We start from the raw sequence: 14515 nt of genomic DNA, 5'->3' as shown, positions 1-14515 counted from the left end.
TAATCACTCAACTTAGTTTAATTGCCATTAGTATATTTTTTACTAATGCATGTGTGTTGAACTAATTATTTGATGGAAGCTTTTATGTAGTATACTAATTAGTGTGCTGTTTTTTTCTTTTAATCCAATCTCTCTAATTGGTTCTATATCAGAATTTTTTAAATCATGCTTGGCAACTAATAAAATCTATTTGTTTCCAACAGTCAGTTATTCATTATTTTTAATAAATGAAATGAATCACTGCTGAACTGACAACTGAGGGACCAAAATATAGCTGCAAAAAATTATTGTGCAAGACAGTTTGAGTTTAAAGTTTCTCTCAGTTCAAAAATCAAGATCTTGGGTATGAAAGAGGATTTTATATCCATCCAGGTTGAAACACATTGAGGAAATGCCATCAATGTGTGAGTACTTATGGTTAATTAAATCATCTCTGTCAACAAACATTTTTAATGTTGGAATTGATTTTAAATAAAAAGTCAGCCTTGACTTAACGAGATTCATTTACATCCTAAATTAAATTAAAACATTTACTAATTTTTATATTAATTCCATTAATTCAAATCGTTAAATTGATGACTCACTCAAATATTCAAATTAATATTATCTACATTATATAATTTCCACATCACAAATCATTAACACGATCGATAATAGTTTTTCTTAATAGTTAACACTATATATCTTTGAGTTTAAATATTTTGGTTTTTCAAAATCAAATTGATTAAAAGAAATTTAAATGCAATGTACTTTAAACAGCAATTTATAATTGAATAATATGGCTTTTTATTACGTTTTACAACTCCCTTGGCATGACTATCTTCTTAGCTCATCAGTTAAATAGATCAAGCTGTAAACTCGGAGAGCTAATTTAATGCGACCTGAAATAATTCTAACAATTATTAATGGGTAACATCAAAGGACATAACGATGAAAAACTTTATATATTCCCAGATGATGCCCTTGCGAGTGTGCGCACGGATTTGGGCATAAAAAATGAAGCGGGTCGGCGAGATCGTAAATCAGGAGTGGAGCACAGGCGCGATTAATCTTCATTTTCGGCGGTGCACTCGTCCTGCAGCGCCTCCGAATGAAGATTTTCCCCAGCGGACGGGCCAATTCTTGCGACACACTCCTTGGGCATTTCCAGATAGCGGCCAGCGTACACGTCACTCGTGCGTGTGCGGTGAATAGCGGCGTGTGCGTCTGCTCCAAAGGGTCCGCCGAGGCAGGCCGACGTGCGCCACGTTAATTTTCCGATCCGAACCGGACTCGGAAGGCATCGGCGAATGTGCCGATATATTTGTCATCCGGGATTATTGGCCGCTCTCAAATCGAGTGGAAACTTCCCTGTCAGCCGTTCTGCATGCGTAATGGCCTTTTTGCGGAAATATGCGAAGCCTGATTGGTACGCAAATCTCTCTCTCTCTCTCTCTCTCTCTCTCTCTCTCTCTCTCTATTTCTCTTGCACAGCAAAAATATTCTTCTCTAGCCCCAGACGAGAAATAAGACGCTTGAAGAAGCTAGGGGGCCCCGCCCGCAAGAGGGGATTTTACGGCAGAACTAGTCCTGACCCTCTGACCAATCCTAATCCTGGGAATGCCTCGGGATTTTCTAAAGACTCGCAGTGCTAAGCCTGTTGTGCACCCCCAACGACTCGTGAGGGTTACAGCCATCATGAAAACGTACGTGTGCCTCAATATTTTATGCATCTTAGAGAGGAATGAAGAAAATCCTTTCTCCAAATAAAATATGTACATAATGTAAAATTCCAAGCTTTAAATAGTAACATTTACTTAGGTTTTAATCAAATTTCCAAACGGCAAATTTTGATGCATTATTTTTATAATAATTGGGAAAAGCATATGCATGAGCAAATTACGCTTAACTGATGTTTTCTAGTGGTTTCCACAAAAAATAATCTCTTAACTGTTTTCAATGCAAACGAAAAGGAGCAATATAAATCGGTGTTCATATTATGGTCCGAATACATCATAACGCAAGTAGAGAGAAATAAAAGAAATTATTGGTTTTAACTCTCCAATTTATTTTATTCGATGAGTTACCTTTTCGTTTTGTTTCTTTCATAAGAAAATTGAACACAATTAGAAATGGTTTCTCAAGAGAAAAATAGTGAACTGCTTTGTTTAAGAGCTTTTACTTTAAGTGATAATTAATGCATTGCATTGTAAACAAACTCCGTTATACTTTCGCAATTCAGATGCCACTTTGCTCTTGCCGCATGGAGAGAATTATCATCGCCGACAATTCCCTCAACAATTGCCAGTCGAGATTTTCCCGTTTAAAATATAACATGTACACAGGATCCCTGGTGAAAAGAAACTTGCTCGGTGAATATTGAATGCAAGAGAGTGCATGCACTTAATAATTGAACGCAAACAGAGTGGTAGATAAAACAGAAGGCGGCGAGTACGTGCTTCGTCGCAACTCGGTTGGAATCAGCGGCCTTAAAATTTTACTGCCCCAGAGTCGAATAGAAATCGCAACGGCGAGCAATAAACTTGCCCAGCCAGCGTTGTCGTATAACGCCCATTTATTGCTCTCTGTGCAGCTTCCAGTTAAACGATTCTCACGCGCCCTTTACGTCACTAGCTGGAGAGAAAAAATTCTTAGTTAGCACTGATGTTTTTAAACCTGCAGCTATATTTGTAAGAAGAGCTCTTTGGTGATTTCCATATTTTGTAACAAAACTGACTCTTTTTAATTTTCTTCAAAATTCGATCATGAAATGTTTCTGATGTGAAACAAAAATTCCCGAGGTTGAATTTTCAAAACAAGTGTGTACCTTTAATGGCATCAGATAGTATGTTTAGCTAGAAAAGGCATAAATTAATAAATTTGCGAAAAATACAATAAAAAACATTTTTAACAGCGAGGAAAAAACAAAAATTGAACTCTAGAAGAAGAAAAATTTGAGTATATTTTAGCGTGGCACGCAATACGACTGATGCTTAATCTTTTGTCTCTCGGCATTTGACAATAATATTGCGGAGCGAGCACGGCTTTTGAATTCGTCACAAAAGAGGCTTGGCTGGCAGTTTTGCCTGCTGCTGCCTCTGCGCCTCTTTTGCCTCTTTTCGCAGCACAATGAAAACGAACGCATCATTACATGCGTATGCCGTCATATATACGTACACGGTCACATGATATAGGATGGCGAGACGAGATGGAGGAGACGCCTGGAGCCAGAAAGCACGTTTGTATCGCTATTTCTCTGGCTCTGACTTCCAGCTGCGCTAGTGTGACAAGCTTTGCTACACACTCAGACGCCTAGAGAATGAAATTAAGCGGCGGAAAATTGCTTCGAAATGGATCATGAGTGTTTCAAATAGAGTATATTTGTCCTTGAAATAGTTTTCTATTTTTATCCAATCACGACCAGCGTCATTTACAGCAGCTGTAAACTCCTTTCAAATCTTGTTAAAAGAAATGATGCTGTGCTGCCAGTGAGATGGTGTTGAATGAACTTAATTTAAATTTGAGCGATTTTACCATTCTTATGAATTTATTGACAAACTGATTGTATATTTTAACGGGGATGGGTCATTTAAATTGTCACAAAACATTAAAATTTTAGCAAGTAGATTGTATTTATTTACAACACCGAAAAAAAATTGATAGAAATACACACAATAATTGCAAGCATTTTATTTGTATGGTGAAAATATTGATTTTATGTGTTGATTTCACTTAATTTTTTTCAAATTTTTGTCGGTCCAAGACAGAGTCTTGTTTGTCTGTGCCCTTTTAGCAGTGTAGATGGCACTGCTACAAATAAGTAACTTTATTTTTGTTTAATTTTGGATATGAACATAAATAAACATTTGCTGTAAATTGAATTATGTTTATAATTGCGATGAAGCAAAATAAATATTGATATTGACGTGATTTTCTACATATTTGACGTTAATGGTCCTTGGGGGTAATCGCGTGAAAGCAAAAGTAATAGGATTTGGATATTGTGTTGATTTAGATCACAGAGTGGGTGTCAAATTCTGGTAGCAAAATATCAGCGATGAGAGAGGTGTTTTTATTGCTAACTCGGCTTTGCGAGTAACATGTGATGTGATACTCTCACAAAGCTTTTCAACGAATGCTTATTAAAAATCACAGGATAAACAGAATCGAGAATTTTACGCTCCCATTCCCTTGCCTGCATAAGTGTGATATATCTGTTCCATCACTGCAAATCGAGTTTACGATGGAATATTAAATTTACGATTCATGCACTCTGATGAACAGCTCAAAGCTAATATATGCAAGCTAAATAATTGAATAAATATGAGTACTCTGTTTTGATTTATATTCTTTGATCCACATACTATGAATTTCCATAATCCATTGATTCCAGTGTATAGTTTTATTTTTAATTATCTTTTGATATTGTATGATTTTTAATCCCACAATTTGAATACGATAATTAAAAAACTGAAGAGTATATAGCTGCTCATCCAGATTGGCTTGTGGTAATCTCTGAAATGCACTATCGTTTCGTGTTACATAAAAAAACTTTATGCACCTATCGCAAAAAGAGAGGAATTGCAATTTTATAGCTGGTTGCGAACGATCATTTTACGGAGACGCGTCAGCAAAACGTTCTTCACGTGCTAAAAAAATAGAGACAGTTCTTTTCTCTCTCACGCAGACTTGCGTAATGTGGAAACGGTGTCGCGGTTTTAGTGCGTATATACGTACGCACTGTGTGTGGTGTGCACAGAATTTTACTCACTCGCAAAATTGGCTCACGGCACTTCTCGTCATTTCAAAGAGCCGCTGCTGAAACTCGCTCGTCGTAAAGCGTTCACGGCAGTAAGGGTATAATTAAATGCATACATACAAATGTATGTGTATACCACTGGGAGGCTGGATACAGCGGCGAGGAAGAGATGGCAGCCTTACCACCCGAAGCAATACACGCGAGGAAAGGCACCAGCCTCAAAACATGCACTTTAAGAAGCGTTTCTGAAAACTCGATGCAGGAGCATATACCAGGCAACACAAATTAAAGAGGATGAAATTTCAGTTTACATAAAACAAAAATGGTTATAATAGAAACTTTTGATGTTGATTTCGCAGAATCTCTAAAACAATCGTCTCGTGTAAGGTTCTACAACATTACATTTAAATTTTGGAGAATACAAAAATGTATAATTGGCATAATGAAACTTCATGAGCCCAATTTTTTTAACCAAATTACGAAAACATGCAAAGTAAAATAATTTTTAACATGATGACAAAAAATACTTTCATTTTTGATATTTCTATTTTGAAAACTATTTTATATTGGATAAGGGAGGTTCCGTATTATTTGGAGAGGTAAATATAGCCCAGATAATCATTAAAAGAGTCTTGTATGAATTATTTATCTTTTTTAAGGTAACGTGATTTGTGGATTTTCTAATCTCATCCGTGCCTGCTTGAAATTCAGAACTGGTCCATTTTTTCCGATTACCAGGCGCCACTCGAGTTAGGAGTTAGTCGTGCTTTTTTGTACTTCTGTACCCAGTGCTCGTTCAAACTTTTCGGATCAAATTTTACGTCCCTGTGCTGCGCATGTAAATACATAAGAGTTCCACTTGGCTGCTGCGCGCCTTTCCACTGCAGCGACGACGGTCAAAGTTTAAAAATAATTATACCAGTGGTCCCCGTCTGGCTGTTGCGAGTGGGCCGTGCAATTTGTTTGTTGGTTTTACGGCTTGATCTTTAGTTTCGTCTTTTATGGAGCAAACTTTGGTCGCGGCAAAGCGTTCGTTCAATCGTAAAGAAGCAACAAAACGACTTAATGCCGAAACGACCCTGCTCAAGGTTACATTTAATTTCCTCTCGCGTTACACGATTGCTAAAATTGCGTTCGATTAAGTTTTCTGGCTTCACTAGAACCTACTGGAAATAATTATCGATTCGGTTTGATGTGTTTTTGAGGAGATTTGAGATGGTCAAAAGAGAATTTATGCAACGCGTCGTTCGTTGGTGTTACACAGGTTGCATAGTCTTTATTTTCACTGCGTGAGGGGGACGGGAGAGCTCCCCTCCTCATAATAATCTCATGAAATATTTATGAATCCTTTTCATCTCTTCTAAAAATTCGGCGGTAAATACTTCAAAATTTTCCCCAAACTAATTGTGTTGAAAATTTTATTAAAACCGTGGCAGACTTAGGCCCGAAAAATTAATTTCGCATTCCAGCTCAATTCCAAAATTTCTAAACAAAGGCGAAAATTGTTCGTCCCTCGCTCCAACCGACACGTGGAATCTCATTTTCATTTTGGTGCTGCAAATCTCCGCTGTGTTTTTCGCTCTCTTCGCTCCCACGCGGATGAGCCAAATGAAAAATTCCAAGGGAAAGAGGAGTGGATTCCTTGCCAGCCGGAGCTGCTTCATCATTTTCCCCCTTGGCTGAAGATTGATAGGTGAAATAATCGACTTTATGCCACGGCTGCATCTAAACAAAAGTACGATCGATGGTTCCTTTTTTGTAAAGCAAATTATGTGGCCTTGACAAGACTAGCTAAGAAATTAAAATGATCAATTTTTTGTTTATTTCTGATCGCAATGGATGGATAGCTTTCATAATTTGAAGTGATCAACTATTTTTCCCTGCGTCACTTTAAGACACGTAAATGAGCACCAATCGCAAAATGTTAAGATTTTTGTGCTATATTTTAAATGATTTAATACCGTCCGTTGTTCCCAAAACTATGAAATTTGCCTATATTAAGCCATTTTCTAACATGAAAATATTTATTTCAAATTAATCTCCAATCGAAAAAGATCATGGCTCATTCTCTAAAAATTATTGTGTTTAAAGGTCCAAAATCTGATAATAATTTAGAATACTCCCGGATGTGAAGGAAACCTAGCATAGCCCTTGGAAAGGGTCAATTATTAATTTTACTCTCACGTCTGGCACGCCAGTAACTGATGGATGTGATTAAAAGGTCAGCATACTTTCCTTAATAAAAAAGCGACTACCCATGGATGGACACGCTTGGCTCGTCCCAAATAAATAAAGCACATAAATCAATTCCTTCCATTTGAGAGATTGAGTGGATTTTCGTGGAAACAGAATTTCAGCTCTTGCGGTTTTCCTGCTGCGAGCTTGTTTGCAGCAGGAGCCGCTAGCGTCTCGAGAGTAAGCTATCTTAGGCAAATAAGCTGCCGACAAGATTTGGCTCTTATTCTCACTCCCCGGCACATAATAATAATTCACGGCTTCTGCCCGCCGCGTGTCCGCCGCTCGCACTCGCAGACACACTTTCTCATGCCTACGTGAGACACATTCAAAGGGAAAGGAGCAGCGTTCAGCTTCCCGTTTCAACGGATTTTTACACGCTGGAATTGCCTCTCGCACCTCGAATGCTGCATTCAGACACCATTCATCGCGTCTCAACAGCCTCTGCAGAGATTTATTTGGCTCTGCAATCGCGCGCGAATAGTCCTTTCAGCTGCAAAGAGACGTTTTAAAAGCTTCTGCCAGGGAATTTATTTTCCGTTCTCGCGCCCAGTTTTAAAAGGCAGGGCTCGTTGTTTGTTCATTCGGTTCATTCCAAGAATTTGATTCCCTTTGCAGAGTTCGGAAAAATTCCTGGAATTACTTCTGGAAGTAAATTTCGGGTTCCAACGTTCACAACTACAAAAACTACGTACCGTTCGATTAGTCTTCCAATCTTATGATTTTCTGAATTGGTTCTAGGGCCATTAACCACCTCACTCCGTTGTGCACAGAGGTGCAGATAATTATATAAAAGTGAAAAAACTCCATTTTTAAGGTGGAAAAAGGGGTTTTGGCACCCAGAAACTACTTGAATTTATAGGTTAGGTAAAGATGAGTCTAGTGATGTGTAATTTTTGAAAATACAACGTTTAAAAGCTGAGGTTTTGGCAGAAACCCAATAAAGCACCAACTGTGGAGAAGCATCTTGTTCGAAAGAAATTTTTTCCAGATTGTTTCTTTACTCGGCTGCTGTACGAAATATTTTCTTAAGCAATCCTTTAGCTATACAATATCGGGGGCAATTACAAATTCAAGTACGGTCGGATGTTCAGTTTTGTCAGCAGCTCTGAGGAGGGTTTGCATTTGCTCTGAAAGTACTATTTAAACTTGTTGGAGTGTGAGTGAGCAGGATCGACGCTGATAGCACGCCAGCGGGAAAAGCATTGCAGTGGAAGTTTGAAACGCACAGACGTTGCTTGTGTTTGCCAAACAACTCCTTTGCATTAGGACTCGAGGAAGGAGCGAAAATTGAAAGCTTTCGAGCTGAAAGGACGCTGTTTTCAATATACAAATAGCTTCTCACACACTTGCAGCTGGAAAGTGAGCGAGGACGGGCTGTAGATCTGGCAAGCATTGTTTCTCGAGAGTAAGCAATATGCATAAGTTTGATAAGAGTAGCGCCTAAGAGAAGTAAAAACAGTTTTAACGACCGCAGAGGTACATGGGAAAAATAGCAGAAAAAATCCACAAACGCTGCTTCTCGCGGCAAATAGAGCATTTTATTCGATTACCTTACGTACATAGCTGTTTCCCGTTCTGCTCCGGTGAGTGTGTTTGCAAAAGCTTCCACAAGCGGCCATGTCTCTCGCTTATCTGTGCATTACGAGAGGGTAATCAAGTGCAGTGGCCTGAATCTCGGATGTTTATAAACTTAGAGCTAGCTCTTCTCTCTACATATAAGCAAAAAAGCGTGCAATATTTTGCATTAGGGAAGCGTGCGGTTTATACGATCGCACTATTTCCTGTTATTTTGTAAATATAGTAAATACAATTTGAGGACAAAATCAGTTTATCAAAATCGCATTCTCTTCATTTTTCCTTTAAAATAATTTCATTCTTTTTACCATACTCCCGGAGTAATGCAAAAAATAAAACGCAGCACATGCAAAGCCACTTTAAGAAATAAAAGAAAGCATTTACTGCAAAAGACATAAATATATCAGAGCCGAGAGGGAATTTTCTCTGGAGGGCTGAAATGTTATTATTTGAAAATCGTACTTGGCCTCGCGAGAAAATTTTATCAAGACGGGGGTGGATGTGGAAACGCGTGGCTGGGTCTGTTGAGAATTGCTGTGTGAATTATCGCGCCTGCCGCGCGCGCCTTTTGCTCCAAATGAAACTTTAGGGGCGATAAACCGTTTGTCGTCGTCTCGAATTGTGTATAGTTTTCGACGCTTACATAATAAGCAAGTTTAGTGCTGAAGCTGCTTACCCTGGACGAAACTGCTCAAATTTGAGATGCTGAAAGCTGTGACTCTCCTCGTTGTTTTAATAAGATTATATTAAGATGAAGTCACAGATAGTTTTAATGCAGATATCCTATAATTATATATAAATATTCAAGTAGACTGAAAACCAAATTTTATTGAAGGCAATAGATTCCTAATCAGTTGAATGTTGTGCAATATGGGCTATAGGCTATAGAATAGAATAATACTGGTAAATTTTGCTTCTATTAAATTTGTGAGTTTCATATATGCACAACCAGCTATGTTGGACCCTCAGACATCGGACCAGCGTAGCACTAATCAAATCCACAAGAACTGAATTGATTGCAGGACTTTAAAAAAAGCACCTATTGCTCGTGCCGAGCTCAATAAAAAGGTGACGAAATTTTGTAAAACCTCGCCACTCACCCCCCCCCCCCCACTCTGCGACACAACCCTCTATTTATTCATTGCCATTTCCTTTTTTTAAAACCCGGCTTTTTCCATTTAGGAACCGTTTCTAGCACGTAAATGGACCATTCATGTCCCGTAAATTTGCGAAATGAAGTCTCTTGCCCGCCGAAATTGCACTGTGGGAGGTCATGTTGTCCATTTAGCGGTACATCTGCGAGACACGTCCCACCAGGCCTATGTAAATGTGTGCAGCTGCGAGTACGATTGCACACCGCTGCTACTGTGTTGTGTGTCGCCCTCGACCCGGCGATGAGCACCACTCATGCATGTATGTACACGTGCGTTCGTTGGTACATAGTATACAACCCGCTGCTGATGCTGAGCGAGTGGCAAATGCATGCCGGAGTGGTGTGTGTTATTGTTATTTCGACCTGTCCTCTGCAAATAGAGCAGCAGTCAAAGAGACAAGGGGCCCAAATTAACCTCTTTAGCAAACAAAACACGCGCGTGCCGCCGCTCCAAAGGTACACACATGCGTTCGACTCGAGTCAGACGGCACGCGCGCTTATCCGCACTATTTCGCACATCCGGCGTTTTTGTTTCATTATTAATGGTAGCAATTAAGGGGCCGAGGGTTGGCCTGCGAAATTCGCCGATTAGCGTTGGTTGCCTTGAATGGTTCTTCAGGCTGTAAATGATTAATCTGGAGAATTTGGAGGGGACGACCCACTTAAAACTTATACAGACGTGACGAGCCGCCTGCCACCTGGCTCGTACCTGTCTCCCTTTTTCAAGTTAAAGTTGAGACAAGAGGATGTCATTTAATTGAATTGGACTTGACTTAAGACCTCTGCGTTTCCTTGCTCTCGTGCTGAACCACACTGTTCATTGAGTTCCGTTTATCTCCAATTATTGTGATGAAAGAAATATTGATCAAAGAAACGCCTCAATTATTATTTATGGCCGGTGATTTCGAATCCTCTGTCTAGTGAAGCGAACGTGCTGGATTTTTCTAGACGATTTAAATTTTAAATTTTATTGTTAACCACCAATCTTGGTTGAGCCAAATCATCATTGTTATTAAAAGTATACATCGGCTCTGGATTCTGGATTACTGTAATCAACCACTGATATTCCCACAATGAACTTATTAGGAAGGTTTTTCTACGTGAGAACCTATTAGAGCGAGGAACCTCTAACCTCATCAATATTCATTTTTAAAGAAAATAAACGAAACGATTACAAGAATAAATAAATACTGACGGTTTTAGATGAACGTGATAAATCCATCTTAATAGTTCATATTCCTGCAGTTTTTTTCGTAATAAAAATTATGAAAATGAAACAGATTTATTTGTATTTTTTGGAAAATATCGTAAATCTATATACCATTGAAACCAGTATCAATAAAAAAAACATTCCACCGACTTCAACTAATACAATCTCTATCTATTTCGTCAGATTTTATTGACGTATTTTTTTGTTTCTCCACGTGTAGGGTCATGCAACCTTTTGCTTGCCTTAATCCGAGATTTTCGCCGATGATAGCACGAAAATTCTTCAGTGGCGTCGAAAGCTTTCTAAATCAAATCATGCCGAATGGTTGCTGAGCACAAGCCGCAAATGTACTTACGCGCGGACGGACATAAATTTTTCATCGCAGAGAGTAGCAGTCCTTTCGAGAGCAGAAAGTCAGTTCATCGGGGCTGTGTGCGCTCAGAAAGAGGCATTATTCCAAGATTTACGAGCGCCAATGACCATCGGCCGTATATTTTTCTCGGCTTTTAAGCCTCACGGCGCGTGGCGAACCTGGCCGAGCAAAAAAATCGCGCGCGACCTGGTTGAGGTGAGAGCCGGGATAAATCGCTAGAATTTAGCTGCGTGAGTTGCAATTTGCCGAAGCGGCGGAAATTGCCAGCCGCCGTTCATAATTCATAAATTCGAGCAGGCAAACATACCGCCCCCGAGCGGAGGCGGCAGTAAAGAATACGAAGCAAGGAGAACACCTTTTGCTCTTCGGCCCGCGCGCCGCCGAATTTATTATTTATGTACGGCGCGCTGGGAAGCAAGTAAATATGGCAGCTGAAAGAGCTGCCGGGCTCATTCTTCGCTAGCTTCGCACGCCCCGGCGTTTTGACGGAAAATAAAATTTTTATGTTTTATTACATGCTGGCGTAAAAGTTTGAAATGAAAAAGTGGTGCGTGTGCTACCTACGCCGGAGGTGTTGCAGCACCAGGCATCTGCACCAAATGGTGCACTTCTTTCTTAAAACGCCACCCGAATGCGAAATTTCAAGCTCGCGTATTTTTCATCTTTACTGCCACTTTATTAAATAGTAAAATACTTTCCTTTAAAATGTACTGGTGATCACCAAATAGCGTTGAATATATTATGTCTTTCGTGTAGAGTCACAGCATAAAACTAGGGAAATCTGGAACGCTTCAAAAATTTTAATTTGATAACAAATCGACAACTGATTTTGACGTCAATCGATGAAGCAACTAATAAAATGTGCAGAACTTGGAAATTGCTGATGAACTTAAATTCCTAATCAAATAAATCAATTTTTGTATAAATCTGAATTTGACTTCAATTTCCTATTTTTAAGGAAACCTGAAAAAAAAAACATGAAAAGCTTAAGCTATGAAAATGTGAGTTTATTTGTAGAAAATAATTAGAAAATCGCTGTGATATAATGTGAAATAATCATCTAAACCCTTATTAATTAGCTTCACACCCGTCTGAAAACGCAATCTAAAAATAAGGCAACATAAAAGATACTTTAATACAAAAAAGATGCGGAAATCCATGGGAAATATTTGAAAATTAAAACATTATGCTTTTTAATGAGCATTCATTTAAATTATTTTTCTGAGTAATTAAACTCTAATATATGCAATAATCAAAACAGAGGCAAGCCCAAAATGTGTGTTTTTCAGTTTTTTTGTAGTTATGGTAGTTCACCTTTTTGTTAATCGTCATAGGAAAATCAATGAACCTCTTTCTAAAAATTGCTTGGCTAAGTTTGGCTTGAACGAAGCTTTTAATAACAATTTATGTAAGGACTTTTCTGGGGATTTCACTTGAATTGTATCTTTGATTACCAAAAGTTAAGATAAAAGAGCGCTTAGTGCAGAAGCTGCAGTCGAGCTAAGTTATTAGGTAATATATTTAAGTTTTTGAATTTTAAATTCTGCAATATCTTCGGCTTTTAAGGTGTTTTATTCAGACGCAGAAAGGCTCACGCGCGAAGAGTTTCCGAACTCAGTTTCTTTGCTCAGTTACCTTTTACAACTCGCAGGAGGCGGAACTTTTTTTTACTCTCACCGCACGTCAGCTCCTCTTTGCAACCGCCGCCGTCCCTGCTCTTATACTCTCCTGCTCCAAAGATGCTTTTATGGAATTTTCTCGAAAGCGGATTTCCGCGACTAGTTCTCGATATCAAAGATGGATGGATTACTCTGCCTCTTCTTCTCCTCGTCTTCTCCCTGCAGATTCCTGATGAATTTTTACTCCGTCTTCGGCTTGCCGCAGCTCGTTCTTACCAAGTTCCGGAGCGCAATGCCAGGTATATGAGAACAGATTTGCGTGCACACGATCGAAAATCCTGTGCAGAAATGAGATTGGAAACGGCGAAGAGAAACTCTCACGGGGACCGAGTTCAGCGCGAATGCTAATAAAATGTGAAAAGTTTACCTGCCAGATTGAATTTCCGTTAAGACGACAGGCTGGCAGCAACCATCCCAGCAGATGAAACTTCTGATGCTGCGAGGGGAAGAAAATTGAAATTATTCCTCACAAAATCATGCAAATGTAAATATTTTACCGCGCGATGAATTTGTTCCTCGAATGTCGCTTTTGAGTTTTCCCATTTGCATGAATTTAAAAGTTTGTGCTTATGGCACGAAATTTCGCCTCCTTCATTGAGATTTATAAAATACTCTTGGAATTTGTCATGGACGATATTTATGTGTCCCGTTAGAAACTTGCACGGGGATAGGATTGTAATTTATTGTTCGCTGCCGGTGAAAAGTTTATCTGTGTCACTGGAGCAAACTTTCTGCTGCACAGCTTCTTTCAAACAAGATTAAGATCGTTTGCACGCAGAGGGATTAAACCAAACTGGTCCAGACTGCCTGCTGCAGCAACAACAATAGCTCACAATTTGATTTAACTTTGATTTAACTGGTACATTGCAATTGCCATCATTTAATTTTATTGCAATTAGCAATATCTCTTGTAGGTCTTCTGGAAAAATATTTAGAATCTTAAATCGATCAACTATTCCTCATAAAATTTGCTATTTTAGTTAGTAAAAAATTTATATCAATCTCTGAGTTCCAGAACTATAAACACTTCTCAAGAGTCGAGATTTCCGGAAAGAGGGTTAGCAAATGCAACGCAACTGTAGATTTCTATTTTTTCTCGCCTTGGCTACACATTTCCAACTATTCAATTCAACTGAGAAACATTTTAATTAGACACATTGTGCCGGTCTGTATACAAGGCAGCGTTAATTGCGGTTTCTTTTGCAGCACCCTTTTTTAAATTAACTAGACCGTGTTGGGGAATGGGGAAGAGCAGATCAAAAGGACTGGCTGGCTTGGTTTCTTTTCATCCAGAACGAGAGGAAAAGAGACGTGCAGTGCGCGCCTTATTTTTCTCCCAGGCGTGCCTTTCTTTCCCAATTCTTCCCCATTCGCGGGCTGTCACATGCCGCTGCTGGTGGCGGCCTAAACTCTGCCACATCCCCCGCAAAGCCAAAATAATGTGAAAACTCCCCGGGAACCGCCAGTCCAAAAAGGAGACTTTTGCCAGCTGACAAATGATAAAGGCGTCTCTTTCGGCCCAGCGCTCCGCTCTCTCTCGCACCAAAAT

Source organism: Cloeon dipterum, chromosome X (assembly GCF_949628265.1).
Source record: "Cloeon dipterum chromosome X, ieCloDipt1.1, whole genome shotgun sequence".
Lineage (NCBI taxonomy): Eukaryota > Metazoa > Arthropoda > Insecta > Ephemeroptera > Baetidae > Cloeon > Cloeon dipterum.
Note: the sequence above shows the minus strand (reverse complement) of the source record.